The sequence below is a fragment of the Solenopsis invicta genome, chromosome 10 (assembly GCF_016802725.1).
Source record: "Solenopsis invicta isolate M01_SB chromosome 10, UNIL_Sinv_3.0, whole genome shotgun sequence".
In the NCBI taxonomy this organism is placed as follows: Eukaryota; Metazoa; Arthropoda; class Insecta; order Hymenoptera; family Formicidae; genus Solenopsis; species Solenopsis invicta.
In genome coordinates this window covers 18,220,593-18,244,713 of record NC_052673.1, presented here as the reverse complement: position 1 = coordinate 18,244,713, position 24,121 = coordinate 18,220,593, and the positions used below count along the sequence as shown (strand labels likewise).

At 36.3% G+C, this 24,121-nt stretch overlaps 2 protein-coding genes across 7 annotated transcripts in view; one reads left to right on the top strand and one right to left on the bottom strand.

Annotated features, from left to right (window-relative positions):
- Positions 1 to 22,885, bottom strand: part of LOC105197712 — a 35,943-nt gene extending 13,058 nt beyond the window's left edge. For 2 of the 5 annotated variants that reach the window (XM_011164208.3, XM_039454658.1), the window contains exon 1: positions 22,474 to 22,881. The gene's annotated coding sequence lies outside the window, so the exon portion shown is untranslated. Of the gene's footprint in view, positions 1 to 552 lie in introns of all 5 variants that reach the window. The other 3 variants (XM_039454657.1, XM_039454656.1, XM_026131725.2) reach the window with 3 other exon arrangements.
- Positions 1 to 24,121, top strand: part of LOC105197710 (synaptotagmin-5) — a 71,194-nt gene that overhangs the window by 14,209 nt on the left and 32,864 nt on the right. The gene's annotated exons all lie outside the window — the stretch shown is intronic.

Below are 24,121 nucleotides of genomic sequence, written 5' to 3'. Positions count from 1 at the left end.
TTGATATTATTATGTACATGTAAAAATGTTATTGTCGTTTCGGTTTGGAACTAGTAAATACACATCCAAAACAAAGATTCGTCGACAATAACTTGAAAAAGTGGGTCAGCCAAGAGTTGAATTACTACTAGTTACATTTGTGTCACTATGTCAAGGTAACCAAGATTGTTGAAATCTTTCGATTCAAGTATTACGCTGTGGAAATTATTCAATTAATTCACATACGCGAAAATTTTATTAGATATTATCGCTTTTATACTAGACTATATTGAAAGTAGAATAAAAAATAACGAATATAGACAGATATAAAAAGACTAACAAGTAAAGAATAGACGTATAAAAATATATTTCGTTTCCTTCTATTCTATCTAAATAGACATTCAATTTAATATTTGTTATAAAAAACATTTTAAATCGTTTCACAAAAATTTCCCATCAAATGCATCGTGTACATCAGCCTGCGTACTGCCAATGATTTGTAAAGTTTTAAAATCAAACTTAGCGAGTTATGAATAATTTATACGTATAAATTATTGGTTACAAGTTAGTTACCTTGAACGTTTTTGCTTTATGACGCACGTAAACTGGATTAATAATCTTCGCAATTTGTTGATTTTTCGTTGTTAAATTGAATATGTTTTTCATTTTTCATCAAGTGTTGCATAAATATACGCGTATAACAACGCAATCCTTAATCAATTATCTCGCGTAAAATAGGAGACAATAAGCTGTACAACGAACAATGAGGCATTAATGCTTCATAAAATCCAATCGCTGATAATATATGGCTGGTCTAATGAGACGGTTCTATATCTCGACGTTCACTTTTAAGTAAAATCCGATAAGCTTTAAACTTTCTGTAGTCTGGTCCATATTTATGAGGTATTGTAAATGCAGCCGTGCGGGACTGCAAAGTGCGACGCGTTGTACCCAGTTTCTAATTTATATCTGTTTAATAATTTATATCTCTATATCTGTAACATGTTTGACAATAATTTTTGAAGCAGCCATGATATTAACAAATATAATTTACGTTAACGAGATTTATACTCATACTTGTATATACAAGTTTTAATGCTTTTAACACAGCATCAAACTATGAAATTAATACAATATATTGGCTACAGCAAAAGCGGGCTAATTAAATATGCATGTTCTTGTTCCATTATGCAGATATTTTTCATGCCTGGCGTACCGTAAATATATTCTATTTTATTAATAAACAAATCTGATTTGTACACAGAAAAGAGTTAGTATTGACAATCATATTCTCATATATAAACAAGAGCATAAAATTTTGAAAGAATTTGATAATCTTAAACAGACATAATTTGCTGACATGAGAAAACGAAATTCTTCATGTAAAAAACAAATTTGTTCTATTTAAGATTATCATCTTCTTTCAGGATGATTTTATACTCTTGTTCGTACATGAGAATATGATTGTTGATTTGATAATAATTTTTTCTTCTGTGTATTTACATCATAGAACACAAAAACGATGCATGAAAAGAAAGAGAGGCGGAGAAAAGGCAATAAAAAAGTAAAATATCGAATTCTATCGTGAAGCACTTCCGGCTGTGCAGCGTGCGTCGGGAAGTGCCTGAGGGAAATAGGGATATAGATTAAATATTTACCGAGTATTTGACTAGGACGCTCACTTCTCAAATCAAATATCCCGCTATAGAATGATTTTTTTCATCGACTCTATCGAACTCAAACAACTGCCGTTTAACTCTGTCTGCATGAAGAAGAGTTTCGAGAGGAAATACTGCTAAAAATAGTAACATTTCATCTTTAACCTTAACGGAACAATGATTAATTATTTGCATAATCTTCGTTTTATTCTCGAGAATTATTATTTCTACATTTTCTCGAGAAATATTACTCCAGGTGCTATTTTTAGAAACCATAAATTATTACATTTCTTCGCTTTAATATTGCGTCGGATTCTCTGATAAAATTGACGCGGATTCTTAGCTCGGCGAAAATATTGAGAAACCAATAGTTCCGCAGTAACAAGCGATTGAAGATGAAGCATTTTCAGCGAAGAATTTCAAGGGGAGTCTCGAGCAGCAAGCGCGTAGCAAAATCATCTTCCTCAGTTAATTTCATGGAGATTTTACTTTGAGAGAATTTTAATTTAAAGTTTACAAGATACAAAAAATTCAAGATTAAGAATTTAGGGCAAATAACGATATTTTCCTTGACATTTTCGTTCCAAGACTTAAAATTCAAATCTTGTTTGATTCTTACATGCTTTATTTAAAATACGTCTACGGAGATCTGTAGAATTAAAATAGAGAAGTGTCCAGCATTATTATTATTGTTTAATGTATTTGTTTCCAATGAAATTATTTCGCGGGTAAATAAATCGCGCACAACGGTAGTTCCACTTTAATATTTTTTTACTTTAATATTTAATAAAATCAACAATTTAAAAAAAAAAAACTTTAAACGCTGTGTCATACACTGTTCGCTCGATTGTCTCATCAATTTTGAAAGGGTTCCGGGATCGCGGAACATTCGTCGAGAGATCGCCATCGATCTGCTCCTCGTCATTCTCCAAAATGCGTTATTTCTCAGCGGAACTTCTAACGAGGTACAATCTTGCGGGTTACTAGGTCACCCGTTAGCAAGTTTAATATGCTTTAGGACCGCGCGGAATTTCAAGACCGCCACGTTTTCGACCCACCCCACTCGCGGGAGTTTTTCTTCTTTCGCCGTTATCCTGGGATAAGAGCCGTCTCAAAGAAGGAAGGAAATTGTTTGAGAGAAGGAGAACGGCTGCCAGAATATAAGAAAGGAGGAATCTACAATGGGACGCGTGAAGGGTTTCTTTCATTTTTTTTTTTTTTTTAGTCTTCTTCGTATTGCTTCAGATCCACCCTTGGATATTCACCTACGCAAGCTGTAGATGAATATCCAAGGAACGTGACAGAGAAGTCTCTGAGGGGCCTTTCTCCCTCTATAATTTCCGACGGTAACCTCGAAAAAGCATTTTCTCGTTATCCCTGGAGAGCCGACGCGATGCTATGCTTCGAAATACATATTTACTGCCGTATAGCATTCCATTAAGTGTTTAATAAAGAAAAAGATATCGCAATGTATCGCTTATGTCATACGTTACATATATATTTACAGACGTAATAATAATAGTAACAATAACAATAAAAACTTTATTTCGAGTGCATTGACGAAGAACAGGAGAGATGTACATGCAGTAATAAAAATATTAGAGGGTCCAATTGCACACAAAGTAGGCGAGACAGTAGCTGAATAATTGATTTGAAATTTATACCTGAGCATTAAAATAGATGTACACAATAATTATTTATATAATTATAATAATAATACGTTACAAATGTATTCATCTAGTCAATTGATTATTACTAATTAATTAATTACTAATCGAATGGGGGCAAAACCATTTACAACTGATACTTAGAATCAGTATAATATTCCTTTGATCCAACGTATTCAATTTCAATAAAATAGAATTGTAGTCGACAGATGCCGCTTGTTGAAACTCATTATCTAAAGTAATCTTTCTGTTGAATTTTACATAAATGTTAAATGGGTCAAAATGATGCATCGCTGGCGCAAGTGCAGTTATTGTTGCATGCGGCGCATTAGTATAGAAATGAAAATATCGATCGTTATTGCGAGTCGGTTATTGTAGGTAGAACAATAAGTCAACTTTCTTACACGCGGATCAGAAAAAAAAAGAAATTAATTAATCGGAACATTACAGCCGAGGGCTTCAGAGTTTCGCTTTATTCGCAAAATATTTTCCGAAACAAAACGAAAAGAGTCAACGGCGAGTTGTTACGAGGATTTTATTTTTCTAGAGCTTCCCTCTTTGACCAGTGCCAATACATGTTGCGATGATTGAGTCAATTAATTTCTGTGTTCCGCCATTTCCTCATTCCACGGCTTCCGGTGACGGACCGGAATAGCCCGTAAATACTTGCGATTCCCTCTCTTTCTATGCGTCTGGGGTCGCGTTCGTCCGAATCCCTCGAACGGCAAACGAGGCGGAAATCAATGGCTGAAGACAAACCTCTATTCGATTTTCGAGATGGTCGCGGTTCATCGGAGTCTGGTGAGCTGTGCAATGTACACGCGCACATGCGATGTTACCTATATGTCCTTTCAAAGAGTAGTGGTGGATGAATATGGTTGCGCAGCTAGTAGGACAACGTAATCAGATTTGCGAGAGAGCGATGGGTTCCATCAGCGCTTATGGCGTCTCCATCTTTGTCGCTTTGCAGCATTCTCTCTGTAGGTCCGAATTCCTGTTTCGTTCTGGACACTCCATCCATTTTTCAGTTCACTTTCATGGCAAAGCGACCATATGACAAAGAGGTAAATAGACGTAAAAGGACAGACGCACATTAGGCGTGGGTGAGCAATTTGTCAAAACAACGCACTTTGCAGAATTCACGTGTACGAGCGGCAACGCGACAAACGAAATATAATAATACCTATTATCTTACAATAATACGATATTTATCATGAAACGAGGAAACAGTAAATTCTGAAATAACAATGAATGTATTCAATAAAAAAAATTCTATTGTCGTGCATCAAAGGAATAATATAATTTGATTCTTTTTGGAATGCATTTAAATTACGATCTGAAGAAATTAGCAAGGAAAATTAAGAATTTCTTTCTTGATTCCTCATCACTTAAAACGTTACACGGTACATGTAGAGAGAAGAAGAGAAATTTTCTTGTTGCAAGATAAGATTTACTATTCTTTCTAAAAAGTTTTATAAGAATTTAATTGAAGGATTTCTTACGAAAACTAAACGAATCCATTTTCTTTAATTTAGTTTATAGCATTCTTCATCAACAGCTTCACCTCGCGAACAATTTTCCGGCAAGAATCAAAAGAAGAAAACGAGAAATATAATTTCTTTTTATTTTCACAAACACCAAGATTGGAAGTTTTTTTTTAAATAGCTTTTGAAAATTAATCTAAACAAAGTCTTTGCTCTTGTATCTATTATATCCAGAGAAAAATATTTTACAAAGAGAAATATGAAGGAATGTTTTCGTTAAGATATGTAAAACTACTGTTGACTTGTTAAAATTTTATTTAATTTTAAAAACTAAAAAAAAATTATGGCTTTATACTTAAAATAATATCACCTTTATTATTAATTTTATAAAAAGGTAAATGTAAAATGGTATAGGATAAATGCATAGTAAACATAAAATTTCCGCAAGAACGAAACAAGTCCAGTTTTTATTTTTCTCTTTGAAATAAGAGTCCTCGGAATATTTAGAAAAGTCTACAACTTTGCTTATACCTATCGTAAAAGAATTACTATATTTATACGAAGATGAAAATGTTTTTTGTTTCCTGAAAATTTCACTTTTTGAACTTGTTGATAGTTTTTGAAACCCTTCAACTTGTAATATTTTATTTAACTCGTGGTTTGTTTTCTCACACTTCTCGCGTTCTAAATTATCCGAAACACGCAACGCTGACATACGTAAGTGTAACGTGGCCTTTGGCCTGCTTCGCGTCCAGCTAAAGCTTTTCATTGCCAGTTCGTCGGTCCCGCTGGGGGTCCATTTAATTACCTTAAAAGCTGGGTGGAGACTGCAAGGAGGTTGACCACCTTCCGACACGTTAATAATGCACTCAGATGTATCGCAGCCAGTACATTAAGAGATCTTCGCGGTTCGATGCTCCTTAAGAGATAATTTTATGCGGGCTTCAAACTGACAATGTGGCTTATCCATTAACATCGTTAAAATGTTAAACTTCCTCTTATCCCTCTAACATTTATTACAACAAATATTTTTATTTTTAATAATAACGAATTTAGAATATATTTAACAAGATCTAACAATACTATCACGGAAATTTAATGCTAGTTTCTTTGCTTATCAAACAAATTCATTTATGGCAATAGTGACCTTTTTCGAAAGGCCTTTGAAAGCCAAGCTCCTTTCGAGAAATGCTTCTTTATCGTAGCTCGCCGCAATCGCAGCCTTGATCGCATCTGGATTTCGCGGAACTAATTACTTTACTCTATTATAACGGAAAAATAATAGGGTCGCTGAGATACGATACGACGTTAAGATCGTTGTGAAATATGAATCACTAATTATTTTACTGCAATTAAAAAACTTTGTGCAATTAGATTAGAGGATTAGAGGATTCTGTAAAAAAATTAGGTAGAAACAAAAAAAAATGATAAATCCGTGATACATGATAAAGATAAGTAATGGATTAAATTGCTTAATTAAACTAGCTCGATTTTTAAGCGGCGTCAGGTAGTTTTACGTCAATTTGTTTTTGTCTGTCGTCGAGTGCGACGTAAAGTCTTCCCTTGCCAGCGGCCGACCATATTCCGTGTAGTACTACTGTAGCGCGAAAAGCAGTTACATAATATGAGAAACCACAAAACGACACTCCGTAAAACCGCGTCCATCTGCCGCAGCTCAAAGCAAGATGTTTTACACGCGACGAAGCGTCATTTTCTCACGGTGTGAAGGAACGAGCTCTCAGAAAAGTTGGATTTTGTTTAAAACTAAGTTTTTCACCGCTTTTCAACGGATGTTACCGAACATCAACTTGGCAATCTTATCACTCATCACAAATGAGATTTCGATATCGTGCTTAAAACATTGCTGCTTGTTTTATTATTAAAATTCGTATCTCGGTACTCAATTGACTAAAAGTTAGATTAAAAGAAAATTCGAAAACTTTTTATTAAAATCGAGAGAAGGCCGACGAACGGCCGTGGCAAACTCCAAGTGCTTTTCGCAGTTCTTAACTTGAAGCAGAACAGTTTTAAAATCCCATATTAAATTGACAATCAGTTATATAACGTAAAATGATAATATGATAAATAATATAAAAAAAACTTGTATGTTTAAAAATTATATTGCGTAAACAACTTGCACACTAAAGCCCGCACGCTCAACTTACTTTGATTGATTAAAGTGCTTTTACAGTTTACGTAACATCTATTACGGAATCTCGGAAATAAAATGTACGCGTTGATCGATAATATCTAAGGAGTGGAGAACATGGGTATAAATGCATTGCGAAACAGTTCAGTTTGTCCAGAGAGCAAAACATATGCGATGAAGGGGCGAGATTTATTCATAACGTGTAAATAACGATCACATGCATACATGCGCGTTTATAACACTTATCGATTTCGCCATACGACACTTCATCGTACTGTAACAGCACTTCAGTGAGAACGAGAAGACCATGCCGTCACAAGGCCGAGGAGAAAAATCCATAATACCGACGAATTCCGGGAATACCCTACTCGTTTACGGCGTTTAAGCTCCGCGAATCGATAATTACAGAAACCGATGAACGTGTCTGCCCGTAGCTGCGCGCATTGATCAGTCAGTCGGCAAAAATATACGATAAACTGCTTATACAGTCGCGCGCGAGACTACGACTTTTCGGTGATCGTGGCACAGTTCTATTTTCGTGTTCGCCGCATTACACATTAACGGATCGATGAACTTAATTGTACTTTGCTCAACCGTTAGGTTTCATTCAGATCACGCGTAATTGCGTCGAGTACACCTAATTCAATGATTCTCAAAGTTTGTACACTCATATATTAATGTATTACGTTGGAACCAAAAAGAGGACTAAATAATCTCTTTCTAAATTATTTAGGGTCGGTTGTTTTATCCCCACATACGTGATAAATTATTTAATCATAGACATGAATGAAGACATGGCCATTTAGACCCTTGGATAATTTATCGCATAGTTCCATCTGAAGATGGCACAGTGTTAGTACTTGTAACATCATTATTAAATTAATCAATTTAATTTGTGATATTATTTTTAGCTTCAATTTCGAGATATTTCGACGCGGAATTTATAAAACTCAAAACTGTATTTAAGATTTCCATATATTAGACATCAAGACTCATCGTTTTTCTTTATTTGTTTGATTACACTTAAACGGTCTAGTTCAAGTTATTAATGCAAATTATATCTCGTGTCTAATACAAATTTCATTAATTAAAAAATATAAAATATACTGTGACTTTTGAGTTGAAGGTGTTTGAGAATCGCTGATGTAATTAGCGGCGAGAGACGATTTGCAGTCTGGACCGCGTGTAACAACGGAGAGACTCGTGGCATGCAGTATGCAGAAATAAGCGCGAGACGATGAAAAAAAAGCTATGTGAAAAGTTCTGCAAAGGGCAGAATTAATAAATCCCCAGGGAATAATTTTCTCCTCGCCAAATTGCAGCCATCCCGGCGTGTAATTATACTGGACACTATTTAACTCCATAGTTCCATAGTGCCCGACGCGCTGTTACGCTCCATATTCAGCCTATCTCGTACCTTCTTTTTAAAACGAGGGAAGATTCCGCGAATTGCACGCATTTCTTTCCGGATGTTTTTTTGCAGGCCGTTCATACGCGATGGATGATGGTACATCGGAACAATGGGAGCGTTAAACCAAAATTATTTCCATATGTAACGCGCCTGCCGGATAGACTTATTCGCGCTCTATGCTCGAGAGCCGCAATTCAAATAGTCTCGCGTGCACGTGAATTAAAAGCAAACCCAGATAACAATGGTCGGTGTGTTGTACTGCATTTTATACGCACATATAGCACACAGTATACGCTCTATTTGCACTACATAATTAATATACCGAACACGCGTTATTGTACGGATACTCTTTAAATATTAAAATCTGCGGGATTACCGAGAGGATATGTTCTAATGTTGCTCGCATTTATTTAGCAAATTTCCACCGATTGCGAGTTTGGATGACGTATTGATGTACGTAGACGTTAGTGGTACACCGGTGTATGTACATACGCCTAGGTGCGCGCCAATACTAGTGCGACCTATCACGATACGCAGGAACATAGCCTGAGGTACGCGAGCTATTGGCATCCCGGCATTCGAGAGAGAGAGAGAGAGCGAGAGAGACAAAGAGCTTTAGCTCTAGCCGGGGGTATTGGACTATTGGATTCTTCTCCTCTCCTCTCCTCTCTCTCTCTCTCTCTCTCTCTCTCTCTCTCTTCCTCCTTTCGCCTTTGCCGTACGTGCTTTCTTAGTTCACCTCGCATCATCCCTCTGCCAACCTTCCTCTTATTTTCCTGCGTTGTTTGAATGAACGGCGAAACTTATTAAACCACGCCTGCCAGCTGTCTATCTATTCCTAGCGTATTTTTTAATTAAAAGCAAAAGTCGAGTAGACAGCTGAATCGCTGAACGTGGACAATGGACGCGATAGAGGGTCTCGCCGAATGAGAGACAAATAATTGCGGGAAATCTTTCGAGAATAAAAAAATATCTAAAATAAATTATTATTGGAAGAAAGGAGATAGGATAAAGAGCTTAATCTGGCGGACAGATTTTTCGAATAATAGAAAAATGTAATACGTTTATATATCTCTTTAGAAATCCAGTAATACGATGGTTCGAGCGGTGGAAAAGCGCGATACGTGATCGGGGAGAGAGTCAGCTACGAAAATCGAGTTATACTCAACGTTAATGTCAAACTGCGTCGATATGATATCCGATTATCCTTCCCTATCGATTTGTTTTCTCAATTCTGTTTTCCTTTTCTTTTTCCCTTCCAGTGCTCGTTTCTTTTGTGCGCGATTAAATGGAAGCGATAAATGACACGAGCTAATAAAAGACAAATATAACGGATAGAAGATAGTCTGATAGTCCACGACCTATTTTATCAGAATCTCTCCTCCTTTGGGCTCTCTTATTTTTTTTCGTAAGTTTCTCTTCATACACTCCTCTTTCGCCCTCTCTCCGTGCGTCTCTTGTATTTTGCTGTCCCATTCAACATGCTCATCGAGAGGGAAAGATAAAAAGTAAAGATGTGAGAATATGTGCAGCGGCATCATTTTCTCGACAGATTGAATTGAAATTGAATGTCGAGAAATCGACATGCACAGTGTTTCATTATTCTTGCTTAATATTGCGAACTTTGCTGCAAAATTGCTTGTATAATTTTTTAAAGGTTAATTAATCTCGATCTTTTTTTTGCAAAAGATCGTATTAAAAGCACTTGTACTTTTTTATCTTAAGTTCTCCAATGGTTGAGATGTTTTATAATAGCACATTCCTTTTAGTTCCCTTTTTATAAACTTGTTAATATACTTTTTAAATAATCGATAAAATTGATCGTTTAAGTAAAAAAAAAAAATTAAGCGCTAGAGACTATTGGCTGGTTAGTTTAGTTTTCGATTGATAGCTAAGTAGATTACTAATCGTTTAGCTTCGTTACTTGTTGAACGTGAGCTATTGTCTAGTGCCGTTTATCCTACCTAAATGGATTTCGAAGCGAATCAATAAGACAATAAGCCCGCATAAAGGTGTCTACTACGCCTCGATTATATTTCGCTGTGTACTATACGCATAATTTGTAGCGAAATCGAGGAGGCATACGCAGCTGAATAATCGCTATTTTCAAAGTAAGCAACGAATGAATGTAGGTACAATAAGGTTTGAGTTTAGCAAATAGAACAAGTGAATCTTGTGCGCATGTTATTTGAACAAAAAAAAAAAAAATAGAATTTATACTATTGAGAAATTTAATTTTACAATTTTGTTGTAAAACAAAATTGTAAAATTAAATTTCTCAATAGTATAAATTCTATTTTTTTGTTGTTGTAACTGCATACTTTATTATATAAGTTTTTGTAATTTTCTTAATGAAAATTTTTCCGTCACTGATTAGTATTGAGGATTGACTTTTTCGTATCCGTTTTTGAAAATAGTGTAAAGTATTACTGTTTTCAAGAACGTATAATCAAACAGAGTGGTTTTAAATTTCGTTAAAAATAATATGATTTTTTTTTTATAAAACCGTATTTCTTTGATATTTTACGTGGATTTTTATTTTTGCATGATATTTTACATATTAGCTTTTTATACTGGACACGTCATTTTTTCCACATTTATTCCGTATAGTAAAAGACACGATGATGAGGTAATTTAGGTTACAAATCACTGTAATTCAACTATTTCAATGCCGCATGAGACACAATGATTGTATCGTATCTACATTGTACATAACAAAAATCGATACCGACGAAGTTTTATTCAATCGCTGGATAATTGTCATTAGATGCGCAGTACGCGTCATTGTCTTAAGTTAACTTTCATCTCGTACAATACTGATTGCAGGTGTAAAGATAATACTATAAAAGCTCGTTGCTTGCACCTGCGAGATAAGTTACTTGTTTCTGCAACGGATTCAATTTCAAGTTTCCTGTTAGAGAGAAAATAAACCTCTCATATCAAAAAGGCTTTTAGCAAACCAATGGAACTTCTCTATATATCATAACATTTCTTATACTTTTTTCTCGAGAAAAATATTTTAAAACACAACAAAATCGTATCGCTGCTTGAAGCTTGTAGTTTACATCATTAGAGTATACAAATCCGTTTTACATGTTTTGAGAATTATACGTAATTTGCAGATATTTTTTTTTTTTTTTTTATATTATTTGCTACTCCGATTTTTTTATGAAGAAGTAAAAAAACGTTCTGTTGATTATTACATAATGGATATTAATAACTAGTATTTATTCTCATCGCTTTGCATCTTGATTTTTAAATGATTGTTTAGTGCCATGACAGTTATAAAATATAGTAATTTTTTTTGCTCGTTTTTTCCAATCATACCATACCAAAAACCATGATCATCATCTAACGGTCGTATTAAATAAAATTAAATGAGATTTATAAATATCTTGTTACTTCACAGTTTATTTTTTCTTGAATTACTAAACCAGGCAAATTTAATGTATTTATTAGAAAAAAAAGTATTTAAATCATGGAATATACGAAATAACACAATAAAAAAGAATAAATGTTTCGATTACTTGGAAACACTGAATAATAATTACATTAATAATACTCAACAGATTTTGTTTTTTAATGTGTTTTTATTTGCTTGTTGATACACATGAATGTAATCGTAGAAGGAAAGAGACGCTATGCTCCCTGACATTCTAAATTTCAGTTTTATTTATTCAGTTTCCTGCAGGCACGCATGTTACTGCGTTCTACTCTCGCTTGCAAAATTAAATAATCCATTTACGGGTGAGTGCATTTTAACGTACATTGTATCATGCTAAAATGCATCCTATTAAAATCATAGGTCATCTACGGATCGCGAACGATAATTAATCCAAGGGATTAAAAATTGTAATTTTGATTTTAGCTTAAATTTTGATGCTGTAAAGGAATGAAGAGATAACCCATATTTTTGAGCGGTGAAATAAAACGTTTTAGTTTGAATTAATTTTATAGACCACAGATGGTTATATATTTTTTTTATCTTTTATATTTCTAAGGTAAAAATTTTTTCAATCACATATTTTTATTTTAAATTTATCTCCAGTTTTTATCTTTTTTCCTAATTTAATACGCAAAATTGAAATTTATATCGATTTCGCTTAAAAACATTAAAAGCAAAATTCTTCCATGTAATCCGCATCGCGAGCAAATTATCAATTGGCAAACATAATATTTGAGGACACATTCCAAGTTTGCTTTTATTACAAGGGAAAGGAAAGTTGGCTCTTAAGAGACACATTGGAAGTACCTGCCTCGCGTCAGAAAACGATTTATCGAAAGCCGAGGACGAGAGTGGAGGAGCTTTTCGCGAGCGTGACGGTTTTATCGGAAAACTTTTCGGTAGTGCGGCAATTTGCCATTGTAATTTTATGATGTTGCAGGGAGCACGCTGGAGGCTGTAACGCAGAAACGACTGCCTACCTGCAAGGTAACACGCGTCGCCCTGATGCGGCGTTCTATCGCGAAGAACGTGCGCTAAACGTAATACTTCGGTTGCGACGTAACGCGAAAAAACGGCAAAGATCTCTTATAAATATCAGCGCGAAAGAATCAAGTTGACATTCTCGTCCAAGTCGCTTTGAAACACGCCTCGGCAGAAGAACGAAATGTCTACAAGAAACCTTAATGATGTTTACAGATTATAATTAATCTTAAATGTAATTTGAACAAGTTCTGTATCTGAATTTATTCTATATCTAGATCTTAACGTAGAGTACATGAGAGTGTTCTTGAATTTTTGATGAATGATAGACAGGACGAAGAGAGTGTTTCGGAGAGATTGCAACGTTAGTTTTAATGACAAGCTCTTTGATGAATTTAAAATGAATGATGTAATGAAAATCTTGCAGTTAATAAATTCCATAATTACGCAGTTGCGTAATGCCAAAAATAAGGAAATTAGTAGTAATTCTCCATAAATGGTGGTAATTCTCCTTGATATTGATTCGTTAAAAAAAGATATTCTATATTCCAAACATCTATTGTGACAATCGAGCTTACGGATTGTGAAAACTGCAGTGTGCATACTTATTTTTGTTTGTTTTACTGTTCTAAAAATAAGTGAAAAATAAGTTATAAATTATTTAGGGATATTAAGGGATGCATTGAGCTATTTGCAATACGTACGCTATTCGATAATGTATATCGATTTGCAAGAGCGATTTTGGCGATTGCTTTCCCGAGAGGGGGCAAATGTAATACAAAGCTGCGAGTCGATATTATTGTAAGCCATACAATAAAATCTCGTTCGCTACAGAGCTGCGCCAAGAATTCAAAATACATCAAAGTATCCTTTGTACCGCCAAGAACGAAATCCCCCTGTGCTTGCCTTGCGCATAGTTGTAAGACCGGCTCTCGTACAATGTGATCGGGAGAACTTGACGGTTTCTCTTTCAGACGTGTTCGGACAACGTTTCTTACGGAAAATGTCCAACAACTAAGTACACATAGCTAGAGCAACGCATTTTCCGTCAACCGTGCACACACGTGTCAAGTTTGCGTAGCAATTCAACTAAGCAAGAAGAACAGGTTCACACAGATTTAATTTTGAAACTATTGGCACATGCTCTTGGGAGAAGAAAAGAAAGACGTCACGATTAAAGTAATCGAAAGAAGATCCGTTTCAATCTGTCATCTGCTTTGTTCTGTAATTGTCTAGATTTTTTTCACACTGTTTATATTTTTTTTTATTCTATCGTTTGAGTTTATTAGGGAAAACGTATTCAAACTTCATTTTTACTTTATATATCTTTGATGTTGGAACGCTGTTTTTTTTTTTACTTTCTTGTTGAACAATTGTCTGTTATATATACATAAAGTGTACATAAACGCGCGACATAGATTTGGACATAGATACATACTTTGCGCGTGTATGCCAAATGTCAGTCGAGATTGGACGACGCTCAATGGCAATTACGAAGTGCTAGATCTGTCGGAGCATGATGGGATCTTGGAAATTAGATATATCTATAGTTATAATCGCACAGTGCTGCCCACCGATAATGCATCCGCGATCGAAGCTATTCATGCCGCAGATAGAGCTTTGATTGAAAGATATCGATAATGTTGAGGAAATAATTACTAATTACTATTCTTACGATGTAACAACCGTATAATCTTAGCGAATTAATCATTTTTTAAAGGAAACAGGGGAACGGAAATTAATTCTCATAAATTTGAGCTCTAGACAATGGTCTAATGGCCCTAGATAATGAAACGCTTCCATGCCAATGATCCCCATTATTGATTATAGTATATCATACCCTTACAAAAATTGGCCAGTTTAGTACAGTTTTATTACAGTTGGCCTAAATCGGCCAAAAAAGCACTATTAACTGTGCTTTTAATATTCATTATAAGGCCGCATCAAGACATGGACTGAGCGGGCTATAACCACAGGATGGTAATCATTAGAAATTTTTTTAGTTGAGCGTTTGATGATCTAATATTTTATAATAAAGTTCCCGAAAAAAATTTATTTGGATTACATGACAGTTTAGAAAAGAAAAGGCAGTTTAAATATTTCAGCCCAGGGCTGCAAAACGGGTTAATGCGGCATTAATTATAAGTAATTGATACATTGTTAATTGCCCAGTATAAATTGCCCAATTTCTACAAGAGTAATATAGTAAGCTAATTACAGTGGTTATATAAGTAATTAATACAGTACTATTTGGCTAGCACAAATTGTCCAAGTTCTGTAAGGGTAATACGTGGGAAACGTCAATACGCTGTTTATATACGTCCATCGCGTACATACAGCTAACAAATTATAGCATTCGATAATGGAGAAGTCATTGTGCGACGAGAATACATGTCTGTATTCTCGTTACCCCCGCGTGTGTTGTGCCTACAGGTACACGTGTCACATTCGGGTCATCCCACACCGTTATTTACTCGGCGAACCGTCGATCACACGCCAGCCGACTATTTGCCTTTTTGTTGATACGTAGCAACATTTCATCTCGCCGAAATATCGGCACGCGTCCCGCCGGGGCAACGAGGGAAATGCCGCACTATTGTTCGCGCTCTTACAAATCTGGGAACGGTATAATAACGTTATCTCTCGTACCGCGCGCACCCAATCTCAGGCGCAGAATTTGGCCCGGGAGTGCATTGTTCGCAGGTGGTTTTGCATGACGGGCCAAAAGCGAATGCAAGAATTCACGGCGCGGTACATCGAGCCGTTCGACCGATCACTTAGTGTTCTTGTGTACGCGACCTGTAAACTCACAAAGGACTTTCATCCGCGGTTGACTCTTGAATCTGGAAGGACTCTTTCGTCGCCCCCGGTGGCAGGAAATGGAAATTTACAGTCTTTTTATTCGACAAAAAATAGACTGTTGCTTATTGGACCGTGTACACTAGAAAACGCAATGTGGCGAGGCCGCCGGTTCGAAATTCCGCCTCACATTTTTATATTATACTATAGCGCATATTTTGTAATATTTTGTAACATTTGTCCTCTATCATTTTTAAATTTATGAAACGTTCGTATAAATTTTTCATTCGCGTAACATTCGTAAGTTTTCTCGCGCTATCTCGTGTCGATTCAAAGGAAAAAAGGTCGCAACTGCTTCGCAATTGCTCCGTCGTCGCGCAAAAGCCAATAATTTTGAAGACAGATTCGCGTGACAGAGTGCAACGGGCGATAACGACTGAATGACAACTGCAAACCACATGTAATTTACACGCGAAACCACACGCGTTAAGTGAGTTCACACACAGAGACGCGAGGAGCACATACCGTCGAGAGGATTTCAGGATTGGCTGCAGCGGTGAGATAATGTAGTCATTCTTGCCGCTGCAATCGCTGCGACTAGCATATAATGTGAAAGCTACCATTTCGCGTAGGCGAAGGCTAATGTATGCAAATTCTGGAAATTCGAGAAATCTTCCGCAGACCGACGGACACGCTATATTGTTGCTCGACGAAGGTATTTTCCAATTATCAATCTAGATATCGGATTAGGTTAGGTGCATGAAGCAGGGGAAATTTTTTTATCTCGTGAGATTTTGGATTTTGATCCGTCGCTGCATTTCAAAATGCAGCTAAATCTCGCGAGATTTTTACCGTTTCACATATACGCTCGCTGTAATGTGATTAAGAAGCGCGAGTTAATATTAGCGCTACGGTTATTTCAGTCGGTGTTTTTCGACTGAAATTACTGCTAATGATTCTTGTAATATCATATAACAACATACTTTCCCGCGAGAATTTCTTTTAATATTATTTTTTCCGTTAGAACAATATGAAAAGTTATTCTATACATCGGTAATTCCGTAAATCGGATTAATCTTCTATTCCTCCGTGGATTTTAATAAACGAGCTGTAATTTTCCATACTTAATTTTTGCTTATTTTAAATTTACTAACGAAGAAAAATACGAATTTTCCGACGTGTGCCTAACTTTTCTCAATTTACCTTGAGAAAGATTAAAACTGAGACGAGAGCATTAGACATGATACGACCGTCAAGTTTGATAAATCGTGGATTAGCGATTTATAATCATCCCTCCCTATGATACCGGAGAAGGAAAAAAAAATGTCGAATTTTGCTAGGCGATTAATTTTTCCCGCGACCGAAAATCCTCTCAAAAACCAATTTGTGATTATTTCTGATAATCGCGAGCGTGGAGAAAAATGGGAGAAAAACTGACAGAAAAATGGAGCTGTACCGCGAAACGAGTACATGACTCGCACATGTACAAATTGCAGTTTGCGAATACCTGCCAGTATCTGGAATTTATTATCGGCACAAGGGGAAAGTCGGTCGACAATAACGGGTAGAATGTAATCCCGAGATATTGAAAAAAGAGAGATGCACGTTAGAAGAAATAATATGGCGTTTAAGTAGAAAAGTTGTCTCAATTGCCGACGAGAGCGATTCTACGGGCAGCATCCGAGGTTCGCGTACGTACACCTGCTCTTGCTCGAAGTGAGCCCTTTCTAAATATAATTTCCTTTTTTTTATGTCGCGTAGAAGAAAGCACTATTTTATGCCGTGTAATTCCGTCATCGACCTACACGGGGTCAAGTTTGACGCGAGGTCGACCGGTTCGATACGCGCTTATGGACAAAAGCGCGGATTTAATTCGCGTTTGTGTCATGCGCGCGGGGTCCTAGATACGAGCAGATGCCGATTTAGATGGACACCGGGTGTCCGGCTTTGATGCCGCCCCGTCGTCATCGATACTCGATTTCACATGTCGCATCAACAACGTCGTCGGATTGCACCCGGTTTGATATCGTTTCGCGTTTCCGACGACGCTACTTTCGAATCGATGGACATGCACAAATGCGACCGTACGGATTATATATGCGGGAGAGAGAGAGAGAGAGAGAGAGAGAGAGAGAGAGTAAAGTCGACTGTAGCCAGTGCAGCCCGTGTTTCTCGCCGAATGCTCGTGTATTTCACGTTGTTCTATTTATATATGCGTCCGGTATCAATTTTATATTTTGCTTTTTGTTACGATAAATGAAAGCTCGAGATTTTTTCTCGTATTCCATTGAGAGTTAATATTAAAAGTTACCAATAAATGTGTGTAGTTTATTGTATTGTGATGCAGTGCATTTTTCAAGCGTTCACATTATTCTTCGCCGACTGTAATGATCCTCGCATCGACCTGAAATCGTATCCGCGCATCAAATGAAATCTCTTTCAACAGTGCAGTTGCAGTTGCACGAGCTAAGCGCATTTTTCTTTAAAATACGAAACGGAATCGCGCTCGTGAGAGAGAAGATTACATTCTGTAATTCTAACGCTAATACGTGCACACTGCAATCTGGTGGAAATGCACGAAACCTACTCTACTTGTCTATTTAATGATCTCTGGACTGTAAACCGGCCGAAGAGTTTCACATGGAAGTTAGTTTCACATGGAAGTTTATGCCGCGGCAGTTGAAATGGTCTTGAGATTTTAACGATTACCGCGATGCAACATCTTTTCTATGCAATTTATATAAAGCTGTATTTCTAATTAATAAAATTGTCATAATATCTAATTCTTTCTAATAACTGTGTGTGATGGAAAAATATACCAAGTATTATTAGATTGATTATTTCAGAAAGAAAGTCTATCACACTTTTATGACTTTTAGTGTTTTATGTGTGGAAAATTTTACACAAGTTAAAAATATTTTGACTGCACAATACAAGTTAAAAGTTATCGAAATTTAAAAACTGAAAGCTTCTCTAGGTTTATTCTTTTTTTCCTAATCGGCGACAAAAACTTTTGGCCACGAATGCCCGAATTTTTGCCTTGAAACTAGACTGCAAAGAAGAAAACAATGAAAAATTTGATTTATAACATGATTTAAATTTGTGCGGAGAAAATTATTATATTTTGCTGCAGTTTCAAACACAAATAACTTTTAAACAAGCAGTGAATCAAAATGAATTTTTGCACGAATATTTATTAGAGTTTTATTAGTACGTGTCAAAATTTTGATTTAATTGGTATTGCTACCTGCTCATCGAATTTACATAACAGCTGCAAATGCGATTTTACATAAGAATCAAGAGAAAACAAAAAAAATTAAATAACCTCTAAACCAATGAGTGAATTGTGCTGAAATTCTACGTAGATACTGAAATGTATAATAATAGAAGATTATATAATAAAATTTTAATATTTTTAGTAACGTTTTGAGATATGACCCAGACATCCTTAATAGTTAAAGCTACAAAAAAAGTTGGCTAAAATTTAATATTATACGCTAATATTTCATTTCTTAATCCAATTTTTACTCGACTTTCATTCCTTTGCACTGTAGAGTTTACGTCTGGATATTACGCGATTTATTTTGCATGTCTCTCACATTGTCCAACGTCATTCCGTCGTTTTTTTTTTTTTTTTCAGTCCAACACTCTCATTTTCCGTAGTCAGCAATTAAATAATTACATTCATTAATTAGTGCGTTGTGGAAATGACTCGCGCAGCGAGTAAATTTCTCGGCGACGGAGACGCCATTTTTACGAGGCCTCGCATACGTCAATGTGTCAGAGTGAGGCTCGTTAAACTTCCTTAAGTTACACGATAATATATCAGCGATAAATTACAAAAAGGTAAATAGAAGATCCGTCTTTTTCCACGACGTTGCACCCGATGTTGAATTTTTCATGGAAGAGGTAACTCTGCGAGCGATCAGACTCGAACATTTATTAAGCTACGTCTTGCTCGCCTCATCACGTTGTTTTTATAAAGGAAACTTGTGTAAAACGTTTAAAAAGAAAGTATCTTATTTAATGGGTAAACTCGGGCTGAACCTTGCAGTTATCGGTTACTTACGCGATATACTTTCAACCTTTATTGTGGAATTGTTTTTATCAATTTCTTATTAAAACTAAGACGCCCGCGTGTTTTTCTTCCATTGCCAGATTTACTTATGGCCTTTTGCAAAAAAAAAGGATAAACGAAGCTTAAACGATTCAGATTGATTTTTCATTACAAATGAATTAAGCAGCGGGATCTGAAAGATTCATTACGTATCTCTAATTTTATCAAATGTATAATTTATAAATAGAGATTAAATTTATAAATCCGACGTAATATTAGAAATTAAACAGATTAAGAAAAGTTATTAGCGATTTAATTTTATAAATTAAAAATTATCGATTTTTTTTAAATGAATGAAGATACAAGCGCTTTCTAATTACATACGTTTTTGCTTTTCAATTTACTTTATATTTATAATCGTTTTTAAAATGTTTCTCTTTTAGAGAAACTTTCAGAAATTTCATTTTTCGTCTCACTTTTAAGAATCCTCTTTTACGACAGAAAATTCGAATATAAGAGCATTGTACGCGCGCTCTATATAAGGGAATTCTACGCTTCGATCATATTTTTTCTCTCTCACTTTTTTAAAATCATTTAGGTCACGTCTCTCGACGGCAAAGCTAAAGCACTCGTGATAACGGCATATAGATTGTAGAGCACAAACAACCCTCCAGCTCGAACATCCGTCGATCTGTTCGACACGCGTGTTCGAGGTAGACGCATGGAAAAAAAAAAAACGCGGTTTCGGAATACTGAAGTCGGCTTTGCAATAAATTCGATGGCTTTTGAGACCTAACGGATATATCGAAAACACGCTCCCACTATAATTGCTCCGCATTGAAATTGGATATCGCGACGAGACTTGACACTGTGTACTCGAAACGTACTCGTGCTCGTGTAACACTTAAATCGTTAACAAACAAGAGTAGCGTTGAATATTCACTTCAAATACAGATTGAAAATTGCGCGTGTGTGAGTTACGAGATTATTAATTTAATTTCCGCATTAAAAAATTTATTATTTTAATTACGTTCACACCATATTTGTTTCATCATACGCCACGATATCGATTTGATCGAAGCATATGTACACCTAGAATCAGGACGTAAACGTATATTAGACGTGAGTGCTATATTTTTTACTTTTTGTAAGGAGAGAGATTTTTTTTTGATCAAACAGCAAATTGACTACAATCTCTGCTTAAATAAATAATTAATTTTTTTGTTTGCGCTTTGATTTCTCCTTTATTTATATAACTTTAGAATGTACTGTTGTAAAAACGTTTTCTTTATTTTATTTATTTTTTTTGTGAAATAATTGCTACTACTTCCTAATTTTCTTTCCAACTGTCCTATTTATAAGCACAAATTAAAAGATTCGAGGTTTGATAAGCTCTGATTAAAAGGAGAATAAATAGCGAAATCCTCGAGTAACTCGAGCTTAATATTTATAGAAACAGGGGTCATGAACTTATAAGCTGATGAGAATTAATTTAGGTGGTTAGAGATTAATTTACATGTAAATGTTACACGCACTTAAAATTACCCGGTTCAAATGAACCATATTACGTATTCAGCGGTTGAAATTTGAAATGCGAGGGTGGTTGGAACGTATATGGGATCGCACGGCGGTTATCCATCGGTGAAAGAGCGCGTGATACAATTATCCGGAAATTGTGAAGGCTGTAGAGAGTAATTGAGAGAGTATAAAAACCGAAAGAATTCTCGTCCGCATTGTGATGAAGGTTTTCGGCACGGCTATCTAATCGAAATGATCGACATAACTTTGGTATAATTTGCCGAGAGTACGCGGCAATATATCGCAAAAAGGGTGCGAAAGGTTACGTATTGGAACTGGAAAAAAAAAATAGAAAAGAAGAAAGGGAGAAGAAAAAAAGAGGAAAAACTGATTGCTTCGTACGCTCTGGTTACCGCAAGCGAAGATTTCCATACATGTTTTTTTTTTATTTCATAAAATATCGATCCAATCCACATTGGACGAGCCATAAACTCGGCTATTTCGCGAGACGTGTGCTTATCTTTCGGCTCGGCTTCCAAGTTCATTGATCGTGGTGAAGGGGAATTTTGAAGGGAGCCGAGAGATAGAAATAAAACTATATGCGAAGAGAGAGTAGAAGAAAGAGAGAGAGAGAAAGAGAGAGGAAAAAAGGGGGAAGTGAAAGAAGTGTCGCAAAGAGGATTGAGATCGTAAAACGCCTATCAAAAAGTGATAAATCGTATTGTGGGGAAGACGATTTCTTTAAATCACCTTTAAATCGTGGCTATGGCGCGCTAAACATTGCTTTTAATTTTATATATTCAAAGTGAATCAGCGAGGAGAGTTTGCGCCTTCTCAAGGGAGAGCTCCTTGAATAAATAAGGCGCGAACAGCGCGGCGACTTTCGCGTCTCGCGGTCTCTCCATCGAGAGATACCCTGCCGATTCACTTCTGGAACATCTATTTATATCTTCATCCTCGATATGGCGCGATTGCTCCGTCAAGTGCTAAACAAACGACATACATGAACAGTCAGCCGAAAGCAGGCACACCTGGAGCACAGCTCGATGCGACAGCGGCAGAGCGTCCGAGAGCGAGCGCGTAAAAGTCGCGTCGTCCTCGGCTACGTGCCGGGTTTCTTAATTTCAACCGCTCGTGTGTCTCTCATTAATCAGACGACACTGCGGCGAGTACAAGTGTACGAGCGCATGCAGCGGAATAGAACAGGGGTAGGCGGCAGGGGAAAATAGAGAGGAGAAAGCAGCATCGCTCGCGGGGGTGAGAAGAGGGTATTCGTGGGCGGACGCGCACGGCGCAGTCAGCGAGTCAGCAGAAGGATACTGCACCTGATCAATTAAGCTGCTAATCGTGCCGAGATCACTGGTCACTATCGCCACTGTTATCCCCCTCGGGTGTCCTCCACTATCTCGCGTATCGAGAGTCCGACTGCGTGCTCCACTCGTTTCCTGGCATCGTCGTCGTCTCCGGCAGCTTCGTTCCTCTTTTAGTTTCTCTCCTTCTCCTCCTCCTCCTCCTCCTCCTGGATCATTCGTCCTCGCCTCAGATCGGTCGATCGATAATTCGGATGGACAGAGGACCAACGAGTCAGATATTACAAATTGGTCCAGCCTCCCGCTGACAGCTGGTCATTGGTGAGGCGGCGGCAACGAGCACGAGTACGAGCGCGGCGACGACGAGCTTGCGAGCTTGCGCGACCCTCGCACCTCGCACGACTAACCGAGGCCTGGAATCGGGGCTTGCCTGCCACCCTTACCTCTGCCATGAACATTGAAGTGCAGCGCCACGAGCGCTACCCACGGAGAAACTACCCCTTTGGATTCGGATCCGCCTCGTGGGGGTGGATTGTGCCACGCCAACGATATATCGGGTGGCGCAGAGCGTGTAAGCTTATACCTCTCCAGACCCTCGCGCGCATTCTTGACCCTCTTCCAAGAATTCTTACCGGTTTTTGCACCGCGTATTAACGTTAAGAATAATGACAATTGTTAACTTACATTCGATATTTAACGCTCGGTATTTTCCCTCCCATCTCTGACACTTTTGTCAATATGCATTTTCTTCTATCCTCTCCTAATGTTTGAAAAGTATTCTTCTCACAGTTTATATACATTAAATTCATACATCTACCGTCAGAAGGAATGTTATGTAATAAATGTCAGATGTGAACGAGACTTAAAAGGTAAATTATTAATTATTATTGCACAGCGAATGAGGTGAAATGGCACAGAGACAATAATTTTCTTGTGTGATAGATAAATATAATCCTAAAATATCAAGATAGAGCATTCTATCTTTCTATTAAATTTACGTATTTTTGTAATGTTTTTTCTATACATAATTGTACTAAATGTATTCTTATAAAGAAAAAGAATATTTTAATATAAAATCGATTTATTTTTACACTTGGTATTAATAAAGTAAAACATATTTTTTTTTTATTAAAATAATATCTGTCTGTCTATCTTTTCTCTAATTACATTTTTAAAATATTAATTTTCAAATATTATTTATTTAAAATTATAACAAAACACTCAGTTTTTTATATACTCAAACACTATTGTAGTGTTTTTTAATTGAAAAATTAATGATTAGTGTAAATATAGTAGAAATCTCCTCGAGCTTTATTTTTATTTTACTACATACTTATATTCAATTTATATTTGTTCTTGTATGCAATATCCAATTTGGATTCAGTATATATTATTTGTGTACTAATAGAGGTGCTATCCAATTGTCTATCTTGCGGATTTTCTTACCTTCACCTTATAGCGACGTGCCTGTGGTTCCTTTTTCTCATATCTTTCTTTGTAGAGCAACCACCTGTAACTTCTTCGAGATAGGCATTTCAAGCGGCACGCATTCCTATCCTCGTCTAACTCTTTATGTTGCACTCTTTCACATCATTTTATATTCTTCATATGAATCGAAAACTTTTCTGTAATATAATGAATCATGTTGACTTTCTCTATTAAT